Source organism: Passer domesticus, chromosome 15, assembly GCF_036417665.1.
Source record: "Passer domesticus isolate bPasDom1 chromosome 15, bPasDom1.hap1, whole genome shotgun sequence".
Taxonomy (NCBI): domain Eukaryota; kingdom Metazoa; phylum Chordata; class Aves; order Passeriformes; family Passeridae; genus Passer; species Passer domesticus.
Window position 1 is genome coordinate 12,997,622 of NC_087488.1, and position 20,555 is coordinate 13,018,176.

The 20,555-nt window shown below is 37.7% G+C and overlaps 1 protein-coding gene and 1 long non-coding RNA gene across 5 annotated transcripts in view; one reads left to right on the forward strand and one right to left on the reverse strand.

Moving 5' to 3' along the window:
- The window catches only part of SDK1 (sidekick cell adhesion molecule 1), a 382,991-nt gene that overhangs the window by 42,734 nt on the left and 319,702 nt on the right, over positions 1–20,555 (forward strand). The gene's annotated exons all lie outside the window — the stretch shown is intronic.
- LOC135281221 (uncharacterized) lies at positions 9,222–19,233 on the reverse strand. The gene is made up of 3 exons (XR_010347935.1): positions 19,125–19,233; positions 13,658–13,849; positions 9,222–9,291 (listed from the first exon to the last, which is right to left on the reverse strand). It is a non-coding gene; the product is annotated as an uncharacterized LOC135281221 (long non-coding RNA).

Here is a 20,555-nt window from a genome sequence, read left to right on the forward strand (position 1 = left end):
TAACAGATTTCAATTAATTCCATACTGATCTGAGATGTTGTGTCAGGGTGATACAGATCTCAGGAAGGCAGCACTCCTTTATACTTGCCTCACTTATTGGTTTTCTTCAGAAATAAATCATAATGAAAGTGTAAAACAAAGGAATCCCAAATGTAATTTCCAGAAGTGAGAGTCTGTGTTGATGCTGGAAGGATAAGAAAGAGCTCCTCAAGTTGCAGCATGAAGTGAATTCTAATTTGAAAAAATAAAAAAAAAAAGGGAAAAGTGAGCAGGAAAAAAAGAAACAATTTTACCCATAACCTGTTATTGTAAACTTACTAAATTGTTACTCATTATATAGTAAGCACACAGTTTAGGAAGATTATCTGCACAAGGAAGCTAAGAGCTACAATTACATGTTTCTTATTTCTTAAATGAAGATTTAAGATTGTTAGCAGGTTGTTATTTGTATTCATGTCTCAGTACAAGACACTTTTAATTAAGATTTAGGGTACTGCAAAACACCATTTTGAATCATGATGTTTTGAAAAAATGTTATATTGATCAAACAGAGGAAAAGAAAAACAAATTTAGTAACTTGTGTGGATAAGATTCATGATGAACTTTATTAAAATGTAACTGACTCAAAATGAAGTTATATGGTTGTGCTTTTTTTTTTGTTGTCATTCATAACTGAAGTTGTGCAGCTGGAAGGTCCCAAAATGGTGAAAAGCTGAGAAGTGATTTTGCAGCCTGAGATGCAGCTCATTCTTGCCAGAGTTATCTCATAAATGTCATCAATAGATGCAGTATCAACAATGCATACCCAATAAATGATGTGAATGTGGCCAACCACACCATGTCCAAATCCTTTAAATGTTGAGATGATGATCACTATTTTAAAATCAGAAGCAAATGTAAAAGGTCTGCTGGAATTTAAAATAAAAAAGTGTAGCAGGGCTAAATCTTTCTTCAAAGTGTAAAGAAGTTGACTTTTCAGATTGACTTTAAAAATGTGCAGTAGGTTTGTTGGACTCTATCTTTCTCTGGAATAATGAGGTCAGGAGTTTGCAGAATATATCATGGGTTGTTTTTGTGTTTGTGTTCTGAGTGTAATTCCACCAAAGTTGTTATTTACATAAAATTCTCCATAATTCCTGAAAAAAAAAAAAAAACAATGAAAAAGCCACCAACTCCAAATGGCTCTGATGCACAGAGAGGAATGACACAGAAATGGAAACTCAAAGTAATTTTAAAGATGCCAGACTATATTTACACTTACAAAGTGTCCATGTGCAGTTGTAAAGTTTGTTTTATTTTCAGGTGCTCATTCCCTGCTGACTGAGCTCTGTGCAGGGTTCACAGGGTGGTGGGATGCTGGTTCTGGCATCCTGTGCTGGACCATTCCTGGAGTGATGAGAAGGGAGGAGGTACCAGGAGGTACCTGTGATGCTGCAGGCATCACAGGACGGGTAGAGATCTCACTGCTTCTCATTTAAAGATTTCCTGCCTCGTGCTTTTCTTCTAATGGCAAAAAAATACAAACCTAATGCTTGAAGTGTGGTCTGCAAAAGATATGGCAGCATGAGAGAACAGTGCAGTCATTCAAATTCTTATTTTCTGCTTCTCCATATGTTTACTTTCCTACCATAAAAGAGGTTTCTGGATCATGGGATATTCTATAGTCAAAAACTGGATGGGGAATTGTCTGGGAAAACTGTCAATAAGTATGGTACTTGTTTTTAAAATTAATAAATAATTTATAAGTGAGACAGTTAAAGGCCCTTAAGTGGGAATTAAATTCTGCATTTCTGTTGAGGCCCATCTCTGTAGCTGACGGAGGAAACAACAAATTGAAACTGCAGTTATTATGAGCCAATATGTAACTTTGTTCAGTAGAAATTTTGTTAGTTTTAGTCACACCAGTTCCCTCAAATGTGTCTACACACGGCTGCAACTTTCTCAAACCACTGTAAAAATATTTAGTCATGAAGCCAGTCTGTGAATAATCACAATTTTTGTTTGTTCCTTGGTATAGAATTGTGCTGAATGTATCCAGCCAGCTCCAAGAGATCATCACCTACTACTCCCTGAGCTCTTGGTGTGTTCTGGTGGATCAGCATTGATCACAAATGGCTTTTCGTGGAGCAGGGCAGCTTGTTCTACTCCAGGACACTGCTCTTACTGTTTCAGAGTAAATGTGTTGGTCTCTGGGGAAGCAAACTAATTTTTTTTTCACTTTTGTGTTCCGTTTTCCTTCAGAGGGAGATGTTACTTCTGGGGGAAAAAAAAAATCAGATTTTTTGGTTGAATTGTGTTCCAGAAAATTTTACATTAGTTGGTTTAAATAAAAAAAAACAAACAAACAAACCCCCCAAAAAGTGCATTATTGTTGGATGTCTGGGTTTTTTAAGAAAGCCCATGGCTTTACAAATTGCAGACTTGGAAAAATACTCTGGCCAGGAACCTGGAATGAAAAACTGTATTCATATGTGGATATTATAAGAAATTCTTATGTAATGAAAAGTATGTATGTTTTTTTTACATTCAGTAGTAATTGATTGGGACTCAGGTAGTTTTGTGGTGAAAGAAAGTGAAGGGGAACACAGAGTGAGAGGTTCTGGTCACATAAGATAGCCAAACCCAAAGAAATTGAGTGAATTAGAAAGAACAATGTACACGTGAATGGAGCTATCTGTGGAAGAGAGTGAGGAGACAGTGACTTTTAGCTACTGTCAGCCAGTGGAAGCAGTTAATGTGGGTTTGTTATGGTTCAGGTTTAAAAAATGAGCTGATATGTCAGAAAATCCTGTTAAGTACTTGCCTTTCCAGGACAGTGAAGGAAGTGCAAGCCAAGGCAGAGTTTGGGGAGGAGGATCCTGCAAATACCCATGTGCATTTCAGTTTTCCAATCCCTAAGAACACTCCAGTCTTCTTAAACACATCACAGGGGCCGTTTTGAGAGATGTCCTAAAATAGGAAAATCTTTGCTGAGAATTCAGGTTCTTTTTGGTTCACTAGGAGAGCTACAAAGGGAAGCAGTTACTGAAGACAAGAACTCTGAGTGGGGCAGCCTTGAGTTCTCTTGAAAATAGTATGTGGGCAGAGATTCCAATTCTTATGGTGTGCACTCCCAGTTCCCATGGTGGGCACAGAGAGGCACAAACTGGCACAATTCCAGAGGCAGAGGGGAAGACAGGTCCTGTTCCAGATGTAGTTTCTATCCCTTTGGTTATAGAAGCCCAGAATTCCAGCTGTGCACAAGGAGTGGTGAAAGAAATGGGAGAAAAAAAATTATCTCAGTAGTCCAGACATTTTACAAGTTCAGTGTTTTGATAGTCCATGATTGGAAGAAGAGGTAAATATAAACTGGTAAAGGAAATAATGGGTGAAAAGAAGCAAAAATTGCCTTAATATGCCTTCCTAGTTGTGTTGGAAGCAAGTTAGGCTGTATCTAATTAGAAGTTTACATAGCACTGATTTTGTAAGGCAAGCATGTGCATGCAGTGAGCTGATGGCTCAGGAAGGAAATGACAAGTGCACAAGAGCATAAATCAACCTCTAGCTGAAATCCCTTGGTTTTCAGCAGTGCATGAAGGCTCTATAAAAAATTTAACCCTGAAGTAGTTCTTAGTTTCTGGATTTTTAAGAGGGTGTTTATAGCTGTGGAAGTCAGGAATTGGCTGAAAAGTAATTCAAGATCTTTCAGTTTGTGTAAGGTAGGAAGTTGCTGTCATTAAATGCAGCTGATCTGCTTAAAGTAGAGGATTTGTACTTGACTGGAGTGAAGTGAGCAGCACCTTGCACTGATTTAGTGAGCAGAGGAGACCTGGTGTGTTTGTAGCAGAAAAAAGTATCAGTAATGTAAAAATTACCTACATCTTTATTGAATTCCAAGTTTTGAATGGTACTCTCAGTGTAAATTTTAATGTATGTCTTATCAAACACTTCTACACTAAGTCTATAATTTTTGAACTCTGAGGGTGTACATTGAGTTGACTTTTTGAACCTAATGAATTTTAAACAAACAGAGTTAGCAGGGAATAGCTGGAGTAATATTTACTTTTTTGTTTGATGAATTACCAGGATGGGGGTGCTAAAGGGTGTCACAGTGCCAGTGGTTTCACTACCTTTGTGTTCCTTCTGTGTTTTTATTTGGAACTCATTAGTTCCTATTAAAGCAGTAATTAGGTTTCAGATGCAGCTGAAATTCTTAACTCTTGGAGAACCCCTCCTGTGGTTTTCCTGCCTCGTTATTTCAGTCTATTTTAGTTTTATTACATGTCTCAACAACCTGGTGTTTATCTTGTGCTTGCTTAGGCTTCAAATTCTGTTTAAAACTATGGGTGTGTTTGATTCAAGAGTAGAGATTATCTTTCACACTCCTTATTGTGTGAAATAAGGATGTGGGAGGCTGGAGTACCTTTACAATTTGTGCTGTTGCAGGATCTTTCCTCCTTCATTTCACATGAAGTACTCCAGGCCATTTGTGTGGCAATGGAAAAGGTGAGTCTCTGAAGAGCTTGTCAGGTTTTCTATTTCCAAGTACTCTTGTTACTCATTGTTTTATAATCCTTATTGGTGAGAATAGGCCAAGGACATTTGATATAATTACTGGTTTGCTTTGTGCTTTTCCACTCTTTTTCATATTCATTAACAGGCTATTCTAGTAAATCACTAAGATCTGAAGTTCTTTATCCCCTTTTCCCCCCCTCATTTTCTTTTTTCTGTCAATGCCAAGGTAGCAAATCCATTGTCAGGTAGAATCTGTTTTTTTCCCAAAAATGAGAAAAACTGCAGTTCTGGCTGACTCTTTCTTTGCAATGCAGCTTCATCTCAATTTCTTCAACCTGAAACTAGCAGCAGATTCTCCATGCAAATGATGTCTGGCACAGATTTAGGGATGTGGCTGCCAAGATTACTGATGAAGTAGATGGAGAGCTACTCTTTTGCCATCATTACACAATGAGCTGTACCTTGGTCTTGGTAGTAATCCTACTCATATTTCTAGGGACTAGGGTTAAGTTTCAAGTAAAACCATTGTTATCCAGTTTAAACAAGTTGAAAAAACTGCTTTAAAAAAGAAAAAATCAGCCTGTGGAAATACCTCAGGAAAACTCTTCATTTGAGAATCTTGATTGCTTTACTTTATAGCAAAAATTGGTTGGATGATTTGGGGTTTTGATGTTTTTTTTTTTGCCTACAGTAAACCTTTTACAGATTTTTTTTTTTTAAGAAATAATTTTCCTTTTCTTTGAGAAAGAAAACTAGATTGGACCCCAAGGAGGTACGCATTGCATGTAATAAAAAATACCTAATATAAATGGTAAAGCCAGTTTAAATGCTTTCCACATTGTTACTGGGCCATAAAAAACTATAATCAGAACAAGCACGTTGTAAAAGCAAACTTGTGTTCAAAAGAATTCCTTTCTCTCAGTTCAGTAATTGTATTACTTAGCAATTATAGGGAAATCCCTTTTTGTTTAAAATGGTTTAGAAGCTTGAGCTAATCCTTCAATTCTGTGGAAATAAATGGAGGAAAGAAAAAAGAAAGGGATTCATCCAAAACTGGAGATTATTGACAGTCAGAATTGAGTCAGAATTAAGTTGGAATTTTCAGTCTTAATCTCAGATCCTGTTTACCATTCTTCTGTGTTTTTAGCATTAATATTAGATACATAATATTTGGTGTGTGGATTAATAGAGAAGGGTATGAAAGCTTTTGATTTGGGCAGCTTGCAACTGTCAACTCTTGCTCTTGGGCAGGAAGCTGTGGTTTGTGTTGCACAGGGGTATTGTGTGAGTTGTTGGTGGTTTGCAGATTGGAAAGGCATTGCCAGTGATGATTAAAATGGCATCTGATATTCTTTATGATTCACTTCAGAGGGTACCATTATGACTAAGAAAGATTTAAAAATAAGGGTATTTTAGTGAACAGTATGACTCTGGCACATTCTCCAAGTCAGTAAATCCCCAGTGTTCTTCAGCATTTATAAATAATTTAGATTTGTGCTGGATGTCACTGCACACAGGTGTGGGCACCTTGCTGCAGTGCCACAGCCTTGGTTCCCCCAAACTTTTCATCTGAAATATCGCTCAGCTGAACATACTTTGCTGTGAACAGAAACCACATCATTTGGATAAAAATTTATGCCACCAGATGATTGAATTTTTTTCCACCATAAAGTTATCAGGAATTTAATGATAGCTGACTTATCATGAGATAAATTAAGATGATAGACTAATAAGTACAGATTAACAGGCATGCTACATAAATATCTAGAAAATCTCCTATCTTTATTGTTGTAAATTAGTCTAAAACATGCCCCATGCACTTCTTGTATTTATAAAGAGAGATCTTAAAGTGATTCTGCCTTCTCCCTTTCAGTGGTGAGGGCTGTTGTATCTCGGTCATGGCAGTTAACCTTGTGTATTTGTTTTTCCTCATATTTAACTTTCCACTGAGTTTCATTACTGTGGCCTGATGAGAATAAATAGCGAGAACACAAAACACTTCACTTCTCATTAAAATAAAGGAAGCTTGAAATAGTGATGGGAGGACTATGGCTGGGTTGCTCTGGAGCTGTGAGGGGAGAAATGATGTGGTGTGCAAATTGCTGGGGTAAATAATCACCTGCATCCTGGCAGCTTTCACACAGCTTGTGTGGGGCAGCTCAGGAAGGTCATAATACAGTGCAAAACACTGGTTTTGACATCTCTTGCTCTCTGCCTGACATCTGGCTCAGTGTTGTCCCCAAAATGCTGTCATTTGTGGGTGAGACCACTCAGTGGTCAGGAGCTGTGTTTCCCACCCCATCCTTCCCTTTCCTGTGCTCCCCAGAGCCCAGGGAAGCCAAGCACTTACATTTAACATGTGATGGCACTTAGCAAAACAGGTTTAGAACTGACGGTTACAGTTGTCCTTGTGGAAGGAGACTGATGTATTTTTCATGGTCTTTAATAATCTCATGAAAAAATTAAATTACCTCTTAAGCTCTGGGCTGTCATATGGATCAGGTACTCCCCTTTGCCAGGCAAATGAAGCAGCTCTCTGTAGCCTCTCCTGGAAGTGCTTGGAGTGCTGTAGATCTGCACCACACTGAGTGGAAAAACATCACTCCTGAGGAAACTGACAGTGCTGATGCAGGATCTTTGATCCTTTCTCTCTCTAACTACTACAAGATGTTCTGCTAAAGCATGTGCTTCTTATTTTGTAAAGGCAGGTGCTCTGCATTCCACTGCACTCCAGTGTTCTGCTCATCCTCCACAGATAATGCTGCCACTTCTTAACATAAAAATAATACTGGAGAACTTTCTTTAAAATTTTTATTTTGCGTCTCTTCTTTCTGTTTTGTGGTAAGAGATTATTTTCAAGACCTCTTTCATATTGTCATCTTTTCATATCCTTTTTCCTTCTGGAAAACAGAAGACTTCAGGAAATTGTTATTTGAGAACAGACATGGCAGTGGAGATGGCTGAAGTCAGATACAAGTTCCTGCAGGTGCCTTGATGTGTTATAACTCACTGTCACTCCACACTGCTTGGTGGAGGGTTTTTGTGCTTAGAAGTGCAAAAATAATAATAATAAAAGAGGAAGTTGTGTCTAGTCCATGCCTTCCAGGCTCTCTGCAATGCTGGTGGAGTTTTGTTTTCTGATGGGGTTTTGTTTTCCTTTGTAGAAACTCCCACCTCCTCCCTTGGTTTGCTCCTGCCACAAATGCTGCTGGCAGTTGACAATCTTTGGCTCGTTTTAAATTCTAGGCAATGTTCTTTAACACTTTAAATTTAAAGGATGGTGTGTAATTTTCCTTTTATTTATGGAAATTGGTTTGCAACTGGTTGCTTTTAAGTAGCAATGAATTCAAGTGACCGAGGGAGGTAATAAGGCTGACTTAGCCATTTGTAATTTTTATTTTTCTCATTCTTATCAGGAGAATTCTCTTACTAGTGCTTTCAGAGATCTCACACTGAGATCAGGCATTTTAGATTCCCAGTAGGAAAAGAAATATCTTGATAGATAGAAAATAATGGATTTTTCCCTTTGCTTTTTTTTTCCCTCAAGGGAGAATAAGAGGAAAACTCCAACAGCACCAAGAGAGTACCTGCATAATGCTAACGATGCAAAATTCTATTTCTTTGTGGCTTTTTCTGTCAGTTTAAATTATATTTATGTGCAATCTCAGTATTGAAAGTACATATGTAAAAACAAAAGTGGTTTAGCTGGCAAGGGATTTCAGCTCCCGCTTTGCAAGCAAATGAAGGGGAAGTTCAATTATAAACTTTCCGTTTAATAAGCCACTGATGTGGTATTAGTTTTCTCATTTGTGTTGGACATAGATGAAAATAACTATTATTACTGGAAAAAATACTTTTATCCTTTGTACAACTTGCATTTATTAAATAAAGCCCACAACCACAATGTTTTTTGATGTTATTAATACAAAAAAAGAGAAGTTCTAAGTAGAGGCTTCCTCGACTTTGTTTTGTAATTTTGTTACAGTTAATGTAACTACTTTTATTTTACATCAACTACTTGTGTTTCAAGATTATTCCATTCGATAGTGGTAACACCAGATAGTCTCTGTGAGTGTTTGAAGTAGTAATTACAATTTTTGTGCCTCAGGGGGTTGGCATCCTTGAACCTGAGATGGTTTATATCAGTGTACTTTTACTTCCATGCTAAGTATTTTGGATTTGTTTTTAAGGCAAAATTTCTTATTTATTTAGTAAAACCCCTAGTGACAGAAGTACACTATGAATATTGTTTTGCTTTTGGTTTTATATCATGATCGCAGGTTTTACATCTTGTTTTATTGAGTAGTATGTTTTGATTTAGAAGTGATTTGTTTTACTGGTTTTTTATGCAGAATTATCCATAGCCTGTTCTGCTGACCTTTCACAGTTGTTTCCATAGAAGGTTCAAAAAATAAATCTTGTCCTACACATTGTGACAGCCACTTTGCAATGCAGTGATCCAAAAATATAAAAGTCTTCTTTGCAAGTGTTCTAGAGGACATGAAATAAAGAACATTAATAGGGACTCTCAGTCAAATTGATAATTTCATAACTTTAATTTGTACAGCATTAATTTGTGACATCCAAGCTCTGCCTGGACTGTGGTGGTGGCTGGTGGAGCCTGTGTGGCGCTGGCTGAGGGAAGGTGTGGTGACCTTGGCTGGTTTGGTGGCAGAACTTCCTTAAAATGTTCCATCCAAGTGCTGAATCATTTCCATTTAATGCAACTGGGATATTTCAGAATTCCATGTAAAATCACAGTTTACCAGTGAGGCTGTATGATTTTGTGGCTTTTTACTGTGGACAAAGGCATGTGATGAGCTGCTTTCCTTCTGTTGTGGTCTAGGATTGCAAATGATTCCAAATTTCAGCACGAATCCATACACTAGCTTCTCGTTTTTAGCTTTGAATTTCTGAGTCTTGTTTATGACACTGATATTCAAAGACTGTTTTGATGTTTGAAGATGTAACTTCTGTATATAATGAAATAAAAATTGGCTTCCAACATTTCTGTCAGGGAAGAAGCTGAATAGAAATTACCTATTTATATTTAATCATAATAATCTAAAAGAAAACCTGAATAATACTGCTTGAAATTACTGTAGTGGAATGTGTTGAGTGTTCTGAATACAGACAGGGATATGAGGAGCACTGAGAATATGTTAATTACTCAATGCTTTCTTTGCAATCAACTTTTGAGGGGAAAACCATCATTGTATGAAAAAAATACGGGTACTGCCATTAATCTGGCTTTTTTTGGGGAAATAGAGGGGGCCTGGAGACAGAAATGGGCTTCTGTGTGATAAAGGGAATTTTTTAAGCTTGTTCATAAATTTGTGTTTCTTGTTCCCCGCATTCAAGGCCTCCCAGTTTGACCATGGGGTCACTCACCATGGTCACATGGAATCGCTCTGTGTCCCTTGTCAGAGGTTTTAATGTGTACCCTGTGTTCTGCTCATGCTCTGGAAGTGCATGCACGTGGTAGAAAAGTGTTTTCTGAAGGAGAAAGTTGCTGCCTGCTGAGGAGGAGCAGGGGCAAAGCTGAAAATTTTAAACTCAAATCTATTTTTGTTGCTGTCAGTGCAGTTAATCCCTCCATGAACTCCCCATTGTAAAAGAGATTTCTCTCAGTGATCATTCTTTGTTTCTGTCTGAGATGTGGTACAGCTGATTGAGATGGAAATCACAGAGCTACAATGTTGCTGAAATTTGCTTGCAAATTACTATAATTAATACAAAATTTCCTGGAATGCTCTTCCTAGAAGAATACTATTTGTAATCCTGATATTTGAGACGTACTCAGTTGTGACAGGATGCAGCAGAACAATTTATTGTTAATAATACATTATTAACCACAAGGTGTGGGAAGTTAGGCCCTATTTCCATCTACTTCTACCTGAAGCTACCTGCAGCATTTTATTTTTTTCCCTGTCACAGAATCCTTTAATTTTCCAATCTAGGAATGCCATGTTCAATAAAAATTCATTAACCCTTACAAAGATAAGGTTATAAGATAACTTATTAGCAATAGACCAAGTTTTGATCCAGATATATAATTTCAAAAAGAAAAATCATATGCTGGATATTCCTGAATTTATTATTAATAATATTCCACTTTTTCAGCAGCAGCTCTAGTCTAATAATAATATGTAATAATCTAGTATTAATAATAAAATATTACGTGTTCAAAAATACATATTCTGACACTATACCCATAAACCTGTGGGCAGATTATTATAACAAGTTTAGGATTTTCAATACAATTCCTTTGGATCTTTAATAACCAATTTTGAATGGGAAAACTCAATAATTATCAGGTGGACAGAAAAACACAAGTGCAGAACTCCACCTTTTTGGAACAGATTTATTGCAAAGCAGCACATCTTTTGATTCCTGCTGTAGGATTAATTGGAAAAGCTGGGGAGCTGTATGGGAATGTAGAAGTCAAAATCGACCTAATAATTCATGATGTGTCAATAAAATCTGACTTGGGATTGGAAATGAGAACCAGTGCAGTTCCTGAGATGGGCTGATTTGTGTTACATGTTAGAGAACAGAAATAGAAAGAAACAGAATAGAATAAAAGGAAATGTATGTTGTTTGTTTGTTTGTTTGCTGGCTTGTTTTCTTACTCTTGCTAATATAGCAAAACAGCTTCAACCTAGTTTTTGGAGATTACTTTTGTGGTTATAAGGTTAGAAAGATTTATTTTGAAATGAAAGCTTTAGAATCTGTAGAAAATATTGCATCTTTCAAAGTACAATTTTGGGGTCGAGTCATGCATTTGGAGCATAAAAATGCTCACTAGAAGGTATAATTCTTACTGAGTTTTAAACCTACTTTAATTCTGCTCTGACTTTATCACTGCCATTCATATTTGGAATTGATGTACATTTCTGCCGTGTCAAAAATAGATGAGAGAGTAGTTTCGCAGTTTTTCTGGGAAGAGCTGATCTGTTTTTCTGAAAATAATGCTGATTGTTGTTAATCAACTTGTCAGAACTGAATAGTTTTCTTCTTTATCAAAGTGAAGAAAATTGGGACACTAAATAACAGCCTGTGTGGAACTAGGACACTCTGTTTGGAGACACTGCTCCAGACACTGTAGAGGATTTTTTTGACAGATAAGCTGTGTGCTTAAAGAGATAAATGTTAATCTAATACATTGGAAAACAGACAGATTACAGGGCACTGCCATGCATTCGAATAACAAGGCTAAGTTGTGTTCCCCAGCTGAGTCTGTGGCAGAAAACTCCCCAGACTTACTCTGAAGACCATGGCAGCATCTGGTCAAGTCTGTCTGGAGGACTCTTGATACATAACTCAATATTGGTAAGCAGCAGCTCAGCTAACATTTTTAATATAGAAAGTTGTGGGTTTTTTTTTAAATTGGAGTGTAGGGTGTTGGAAGAAAATGAACACAGAACCTCTGCTGCCTTTCTTCTCAGTCAGGATTCTCTGTCACCTCCTTTTGTCTTTTTAAGTTTCCAGAATACGTATTGTCTATTTTTACTCTGTTCAGAATACTGAGGCTTGATAGAATTGTATAAGCTGCTCCTTTATATCCCAGACAGCATAAAAAGGGTCACATGAGACAGCACACACAACAAACCCACATTTTCACAATGGTAGTTGAATTCTGTATTGCCTCAGGCACATAGGAGGGGATGTATTAGAGTGATGGTGATTCAAAGAAAAATTACAGAAGCTTCAAGGTGCAAGAGCTGCTCTTGTCATAGTATAACTTGTTTTTTACAGTTAAGCCAAGATTGGTTCTCTGGAATTATTCTTAAGTATTGTTAGCTGAGTATAGATTTGGAAATTATTTTTCTTGAAGAGCTTTGTTGATCCTAATACTTAATAAATCTTTCTTAACATAAATATTTATATATTAAAGTCATGGTTTTGTCCTGTTCTAAACTGGATTCATTGAGCCGGAAAAACATTATATTGGAAGTAACAGCCTCTGAACTTTGATCTGGATGTTTCTGTCTAATACAAGAACATCCCGTAGTCATGTGAAGATTCTGGTTAATTATATAGGAACCAGTTAGGGAAGAGGCATTGCAGCACTCAGAGGCAGTAATGGCCAGGGCAGGAGTTTGCAGGCTTTTCCAAAAAGTTTCAGACAGGGGAGCCCGTGGCAGCATTCCTCTGCATCCCTCTTAAAGAGTTTTCTATCCTCTACCTGAACCTCCTGTTTCCTTCATGCAGAGAAGTTGAAAGTTTTGTTTCCCAACTGCCCAGCTGCTGCAAAGGTGACACCCAGCTGCTGCCAGGGGAGCAGGAAGATGGATTTTGTGTGTTTGGCTTTGCATTTAAAGGGTCATTGCACATGCTCATCGTGGCTTTTTTTATCTCTTGGCTCAGGACCCTGATGGGTGTGGTGAAACTTCTCCAGAGGTGCTGAACTTTTCCTTTTCACTTTGCCACAGTAGCTCTTGCTGATTCCAGAAATACATCTGAAACATGGAGCCTGGTGGCACTGCTGTCACAGCAGTGTGGGGCTGTGCCCTCTGCACTTCTCCTGTGCCACGACCTGGTGCCTTCGCTGGTTTTGGCATCCTGGGGCACCTGGAACTGGACTTGCAGTGATTTCCATCCTCTGAGAATGCTTCTGTGTCTATCTGACAGGACAAATCTAGACACTGTCCTGAGAATATCTATTAAATGCTAAAAAATCCTCTGCTGAAAGCTTAGAAGAGAGCTGGAAATGCTCTGCCTTAAAGGTGTCTCCTTGAAGATGAGCTAAGAGTCTCTATGTCTTTTGGGTTTGTTTTTAATTGCTGATCCAGGAGGATATTCTACAGTGTTTTTTTTTTAAATGAAACATAATTATTTTTTTTTAAATGAGAACTTGGTTGTTCTTGCTTCTTAGAGTAGTAGTTCTCTTATCTTTTCCTGGAATAATTTATGTATGTGTGAATACACAAAATACAGCAGTACTTTTTTTTTTTAATAAAATACAGGGCTGGTCTAACAGATACAACAGGAGTAGCACTTTTACAATTTTGGCTGTGCAGCATCTTGAAAGAAAACAATGTAGAGATAAATTATAATGTTCATATAAATACAAACCTGTCTAAATTTAACACTGAAATAAAGGTACAGTTGCCTGAGTAAGTGACTGGATTTTTAAACATGCTGCACAGTGAGAACTCACCTTGACTGAAGTGCTGAACTGAAATCACAGACAGCACCACTTCTGCATTTCCTCGTCTTACTTCACTTCCACTACACTTCAAGATGATCACTCTCAGATAATCAAAATACATGAGTATTTGGAGGACTGGAGGTACATCTTGATGTCATTTCTTGAGCTTGGGCACAGATGTCTGAAAATCCTGGTCAGGTTCTTGCCAACAGTGAAGTAAGAGAAGTACAAGTTACAAATTGTGGTTTGTTTCTGGTTATTGAGCATTTAACACTGGGGTAACTGTTGCACAACAGCATTTTCTGATCTTTGCTTGTGATTTTAAAAAGCACTAATTCAACTTCAAAAGGCTTGTTAAATGCAAGATTCCCGTAATTTTAAAAAGTAATGTAATATATTAGAACTTATAAAGACCTTGGGAAGGTAAAAGCTTCTTTGAGGAGCTGCTTTTGATTCTGTTGGTGGCTTAAAAATGATGTTCAGGCTTCCTCTTGAAGGGTTCTCATTAGCATTTATGAAATAAAACAGCAGTGAATACTGTTGTGCCAATTTTCTACAGAATATTTGGTGAGCATTTCTAATTTGTAGATTCATGGTTTCCTATTTCCACCTTTAAATGCTTATTTGCAGAGAATATTGAGTAGAACCATTAGAGCTGAGGGATTTTCTTGTACCACAGTTAAAGATCTTTATGTAGCCATCACCAGCATTTCATCTTGGTACATAAATCAGGGAAATAGTCAATATACTGAACAAATTGAAAAGATGTGAGAAAGTTCATATGCCATTCCAATTTGATCTTTAACAAATGATGTCTATTATAAGAAAACCCACACTGATATTACTTCATGCAACTACCTTGGAAAAATGGTGTTGACTTAGAAATATTAGTTTCTGTCACAAATGTTATTTATTTTTCCTGCAGGTAGAATTCAGGGTGCCAACAATGTTCTGGTGAAAGTTAAAATCACTCCTATGGTGACAGCAAGTGACAGATTTCATAATGCTGCCTTTTTTAAAGATTTAAAGTTTCAATTTTAGCAATGTATAGAATAGACTTTTGAGGGGTGGCAGAACTCCACTTCTTAGCTTGATGTAATTTTCAGGACAGTGTTTGGCTCCAGAGTGGTTTCCAGGATGCTGCTGGATTTTTCTCTGTTACAGCAGGGTACAGATTCTCTCATGGCTTTCTTTGCTTTACTTCTGTAGCATTACATTCCCCTATTGGAGGAGTAAAGTGATTTAAGGAGGAGAGGGGATGAAAAAAAGAATGTATATATATTTTTGGAGCAAATATGTCAGTATGTGATGTTTTCACAAGGTATGGTACATTAATTATATTGTATAAAGTGTATAAATATTTAATATGGACATTAATTCTTGAGTGAAAAAACTTGCTCTATTTTATTGCCTAAATAAATTCATGGTAACTGACCTTGTCTGAACTCTGACTAGCATCTGAGAAATGATTATTTGGACCTGCACATCCATCCCAGACTGGAAAAACTTATCTAAGAATACATTATTTTGAGCTTATTTTGAATTTTGAATAAGAATTAATATTGTCAGTGTGCTAGATAAATATAAAATATTCTTTCTTATCCTGAATACTCTTTTCTAGACATTCAGATTTAGTATTTTCATGGCCTGCTGACCCTCCTTGCTCAGTAATGTTCTCAGACTATTTTTCATTAAGTGGCTGCAGATTTATTTCAATTGATTGAAAGTCATCTCTAATTACAGGTAATCATAAAGCAAATGATGATAAGGAAAAGGTATCATTTAGCTGAACTATCAATCACTCTTTTTTAGTGCATTCTAATTAAATTACCAACTGTTCTTTCAGAAAAAGTCCTTTGTAATAGGCATAAATATCGATTACTTTGCATGTTTGTTGGCCTGTTTTTGTTTCTAAATTTCTCTTGTTTTTATATACCTAGACCTCTATACCGAGTGCTGTATTATTTAAAGGCAATGTAATATGGGCTACTGGGAAATTAAAAACCACTAAATATTTAATATGTTAATTGTACTGTTTAATCTCAAAAGAATTTGGAAATGTCTCTCTCGTTTGAGGCTGATTATTTACTGCATGCAAGTAAAAAGCTTGGAACATATAATTATGCTCTGTCATGGTGAAGAAAATTACTAGTATTTTAGGAGGCTTTACTCTTTTTGGTAGCATTAATGGTCTCAGTTATTAAAACAAATAAAAGGAATACACCCCAGAAATTGACACCAGCTCAACCTCCCTCCCAAAAAACACCCAGACAGTAAAACGACAAAAAAGCCCAAGCAGACAAAAAAACCTTGCTAAATTTGTTCAAATGTCCATGTTAATGTTTAGCTGCTGCAAGAAATCATGGGTGGTAATTGATTGTACTGTATGGCCCAAAGAACTTCATGGTAAATATTTTATTGAATAAAGCTTTGTATTACAAAGGGACTATTCGGGTTGTAATTATCAAGCTAAAATCAATATCACTTTCCCAGCCTGGTGCTTTAAATGTAGGGGTATTCTTAAATACAAAAGTATAATCAATAAACAACCGGACACTTTCCATTTTCTGTAATTAACTCTATTCAGTAGTTTTTCAAGGGACCTTTTTTCCATGCTATTAATGAGAGCTCATCCCCTCAAAGTTACTAAATGGAGTTAAAAAGCCTGGACAAAATGATGTTTGGGTTTAGAACACATTTAGTCTTCCATGACTCTATTCTCACTTCCTTGGGTGGCAAATCCATCTGTTCTTGCTGGAATGGAGCTGTTTGATTTTTCTTTGCAAAAAGATGAATATCAAAAGAGTTTTTGGACAGGAACTGGGGAACCTTCTGCTGCACTTGGAGAGAAACGCCTGTTTATTAATGACCCCACTGAAGATGAAGTTTATGAACCTTTGTGGCTGCTGAAAGCACAAAATGTTTGTTTTGTATAGGTTGGGTCACACCCCGTGCCCAAGCTTTCATTTCCCTGGTGCTCTGCAAGTGGCTGTCCAAAGGGCTGAGCCTGCTTCCTGACAGTCTCCTCAATCTAAGGTCACTGTGGCAGCAGGTGGAACTTGTTCAGGAATCGTGCAAGAATTGCTGCCAGCCCTTCCAGAAAAAACTAAGCTCCTTGTTTAAGGCAGGAGCTGCAACACCCTCCCAGCTCCTTCCCATTCCGTGCTGTCCCAATATCCCAGGGCCTTGCTGGCCCTCCAGCTGCTCACTTCAGACTTTACCATGCGCCTCCTGCATGAGGGAATGGGAACATGGACCATGGAGCTCCAGAGGTGTCCCAGGTGCTGACAGGAGCCAGTCCTCACATCCCTCACCTCCTGGCCATGCTCTAGGCAGTCTCACCTTTCCTTTGGTATTTCTCCCCCAGACAGCAGAGAGGGCTCCAGCTGTGTGCCAGGATGAGGCAGTTTCCCTTCCCACCAGCATAATCAAGACTAAACAGGTTTAAACTCTCTCTGTTGTAATAGCCTCATGTTCTTGATGAATTGGCACAGCAGGATGGCTTTTCTGCCTTGATAAAGGGTGCAGCTGTTATCATTATTGGTGTGATTGTTTAAGAACCAAATTAAAAACTTGACTTCATTTTAGATGCTAAGCAAAGGATTCCTCAGTGCTGGAGATACTTTATTTAAAACCAATGGCTGTAAATATTCTGATACAAGGCTGAGAGTAATATTTGCTTTCAACTTTGGATCAGTGAATGTTGCTATCATTCGGATTATTTTGTTTTAATCAGCATTTGTTTTAGGGCAAACAAGTGTGAAATTGTTGTTTTGAAAGATGAAAAGTTCTGTGGCACATTTATATTCAACAGGAACTACATTTCTTGTATAATAAGTTAGAGATAATCCATATATCGTCTTTGAATCTGGAAGGAAATTGTTATTTCTCAGAATAAGCTCACTTTACTTCCAGGAACAGCAAAATGAATAGCTAAAATGGGGAAAAAAAATCTCTATAAAGTAGTCTATTTATTAACAATTGTTAAAGACAAAGCTATTAGAACTCTGGGGGGGTTTTAAGAGTTAGTATGAATGCAGTCCTCTGAAGAGTGCTTCAGTCTCCATAAAACCTGGGGGTCCTCTCTGCTGGTTCTTGTGCTCCTGTTTGCATAGAGAATTCCTGCCCTTAAGGCATTCAAGATACTTCCCCAGATCCAGGTTCCCAACTGCTATCCCTCCTGGCATGTGAAATTGTAAATAAAGTGCTCTGGATGTTGTTTTTAAGAGAACTGGGCTGTGTTTGTGGATAACAAAGAGGCTCTGAGTGTGTGGGGCCAGGAGGGGCTGAGAGCACAGCTGATGCCCATGGATTTGTGTCTCTGAAGCCTTTTTGGTGGTGGCCTCGGTGGCCTCACAGCGATGTAGCTCCACAACAAGGCCATTTCCACTATGTGCAAGGAAATCCTGAAGGAATTGTGGAAACTGGGTGCTTCCCAGCATTTCCTTTGCTTTTCAGAAGGCACTGATTTAGTCAGTGAACATGATTCCTGCTAAGGACTGCATTTGAGTTATTTTATTGCTGAGTTAGTTGAATAAATCTTAATACAATTTACCTCTATCCCTTAATGAAGTTTTAAACATCCTTATGAGTCGTTCCGTTACCTGTACAGCCGTCTTCTAAGGATGTGCTTAATTGAATTTATGTCAGATGGGATTTAAAACTTTCATAATATATGCAGAGTAAGTGTAATAGGTTTTGCTTTGGAATATGATAACCAAGGGACATTTTAATTCCTCAAGATAACCCAGCGTATATAATATTTCTGTCTCAAACTGATGATAGAATCTTCAGCTCCTCTCTCTTCCCCAACCAAGAAAAAAGATGAGAAGAGCAGAAGAAGAGTATTTTACAGTGGCTACTCCATTTACATATATTTCCTGCATATAGGAGCATAAAGTTTAGAAATGTCTAGGCAGGCAGGATGCTTGCAGAAATAAATACAGTAAATGCTTTTTAATGGCTCGACATAAATATGGTGTACCTGACTCAGTACTGGAGTGTCCACAGTTCTTTTGCATGAATTTTAAATTTGTGGCTACTCTGGGGATCAGAGAGATTTCTATGGTGTTCTTTGGAATACAAAAATAAGGTATTTTTTGTAGACTGCATTGCTAGAAAGAGCAGAACAAGATGGAAAAAAGAAAGAATTCCTGAGGTTTTTAGAGCTTTTTAGCCTTGGATTTTTTTAGTAAAATCATAGAAGGTTTTACTTGAAACTAAGAATTTTTCATTGCAGATTCAAGTCCTCATAGGATTTGCTGATGACAAGTGGAATTCACAGCAAACACTGACACTTGTATAGACAAGGCAGATGGAAAGAGGATTTTAAACAGATCTATTCCCATCTTAGGTATTATCTATTAATAACTTATGCCCCATCCTTTTAGGTAGTGGGATGGAGTTAATTTTCTTTGTGGTGGTCCAGATGGTGCCATGTTTTGAATTTGTGGCTGAAATGGTGCTGATAACCCACCAATGTTTTGGCTGTTGCTGAGCAGTGCCTGCCCAGTGCTGGGGATTTCTCTTTCCCTGCAGCCTGGGGATGCAGCCAGGCAGCAGCTCTGAACTGGCCAGAGGGACACTCCATCCCATAAATCACTCAGCAACAACAGCCCCTCACCCCCCAGACCCAAGGAACAAACAGGGTGGGGGGTTGCTGTTTCTTAGAGACTGGGGGGCACCACTCCACCTGTGGGAGGTGGTGAGGGGTTGGCTTTGCATCACTTGTTTGTTCTTTCTCCCCACTCCCCTCACTTATCAAACCATCTTTCATTGATTAAACCATCTTTATCCCCACCGATGACTTTTCTCACTTCATTCTCTGCCTCATCCTGCCATGGGAGGAGGGAACAAGTGGCCATGTGGGTGGTTAGCTACTGTAGGGGGTCATTCCATAACCTGCAGGAAGAACAGGGAGGAGAAAAAAGGTACTCTTGAATTTTTGAGTATCAGAATGATCACATTTAATACCTGTCATCCAGTATCTGGTTCACTGAAATTGCTCCACTGGAGATGCTCGCATCCTAGGCCTGGCAGGATATGGTTTTGCTCAAAGCAGAAATGTTGTCTCAGCCTTTTTGTTGTAAATTCCAAGTTCCTGCACTTATCTTAGGAAGTAGGTGTAACCATCATCATTCCAGTTTGCAAGGACAGTGGAAAAGCTGACCCTGGATTTTATGTGTCTGAGATATTGGTCTTACTGGTGTTGCAAAAATCTGTGTAAGGCCTTTTTTCTCAGGAGACTTTTGCATTAAGAAACTTGCATTATTCCTCCAATGGTAAAATACCCAGTGTGGCTGTGGATATTGGTATTCTGCTGTTGATCATGCTTTCTATTGTTTCCCTTTGTTAATAAGTAGGTAAATATCTCCAAATCAAAAGCTTGCTGCTGAGCTTATTGATCTTTGGGAAGCCTTTGATTCCTGACAAAGGAAACTTTGTAGCTACAGTGTTTGAAGGAAGAATTCAAGGGAGTTTGAAGTGTATATGTCTCATCATGCAGCTCACACATGGTAGTATAGTGTACCATTAAGAATTAATTTTAGCTTTTTTACCAAAATGGTCATTGAATAAATAAGGACTTTTTTTTTGTTTTGTTTCTGATCAATTATAAAAGCCTGCAATTAATATACAATATTGAAAATAGCAGAAATTCTAGGTTTTAGTATTTTATGCACTATATATATACACTGTTTCTCATTGATTGTTACTGACTTGCAGACTCTTGGTCTTGCATGCTGAATTACTTAGACTTCTTGTAAGAATATAAACTTGAATCTTCCTTTGATCACAGGGCAATATAAAATAGGAATGTAGGCTGGAGGAGATTATATTTTATATATTGATATAAGCCTATCATTACTACAGCTGATCATGCATAAGGTTTAGCAGTGACTGAAGAGAA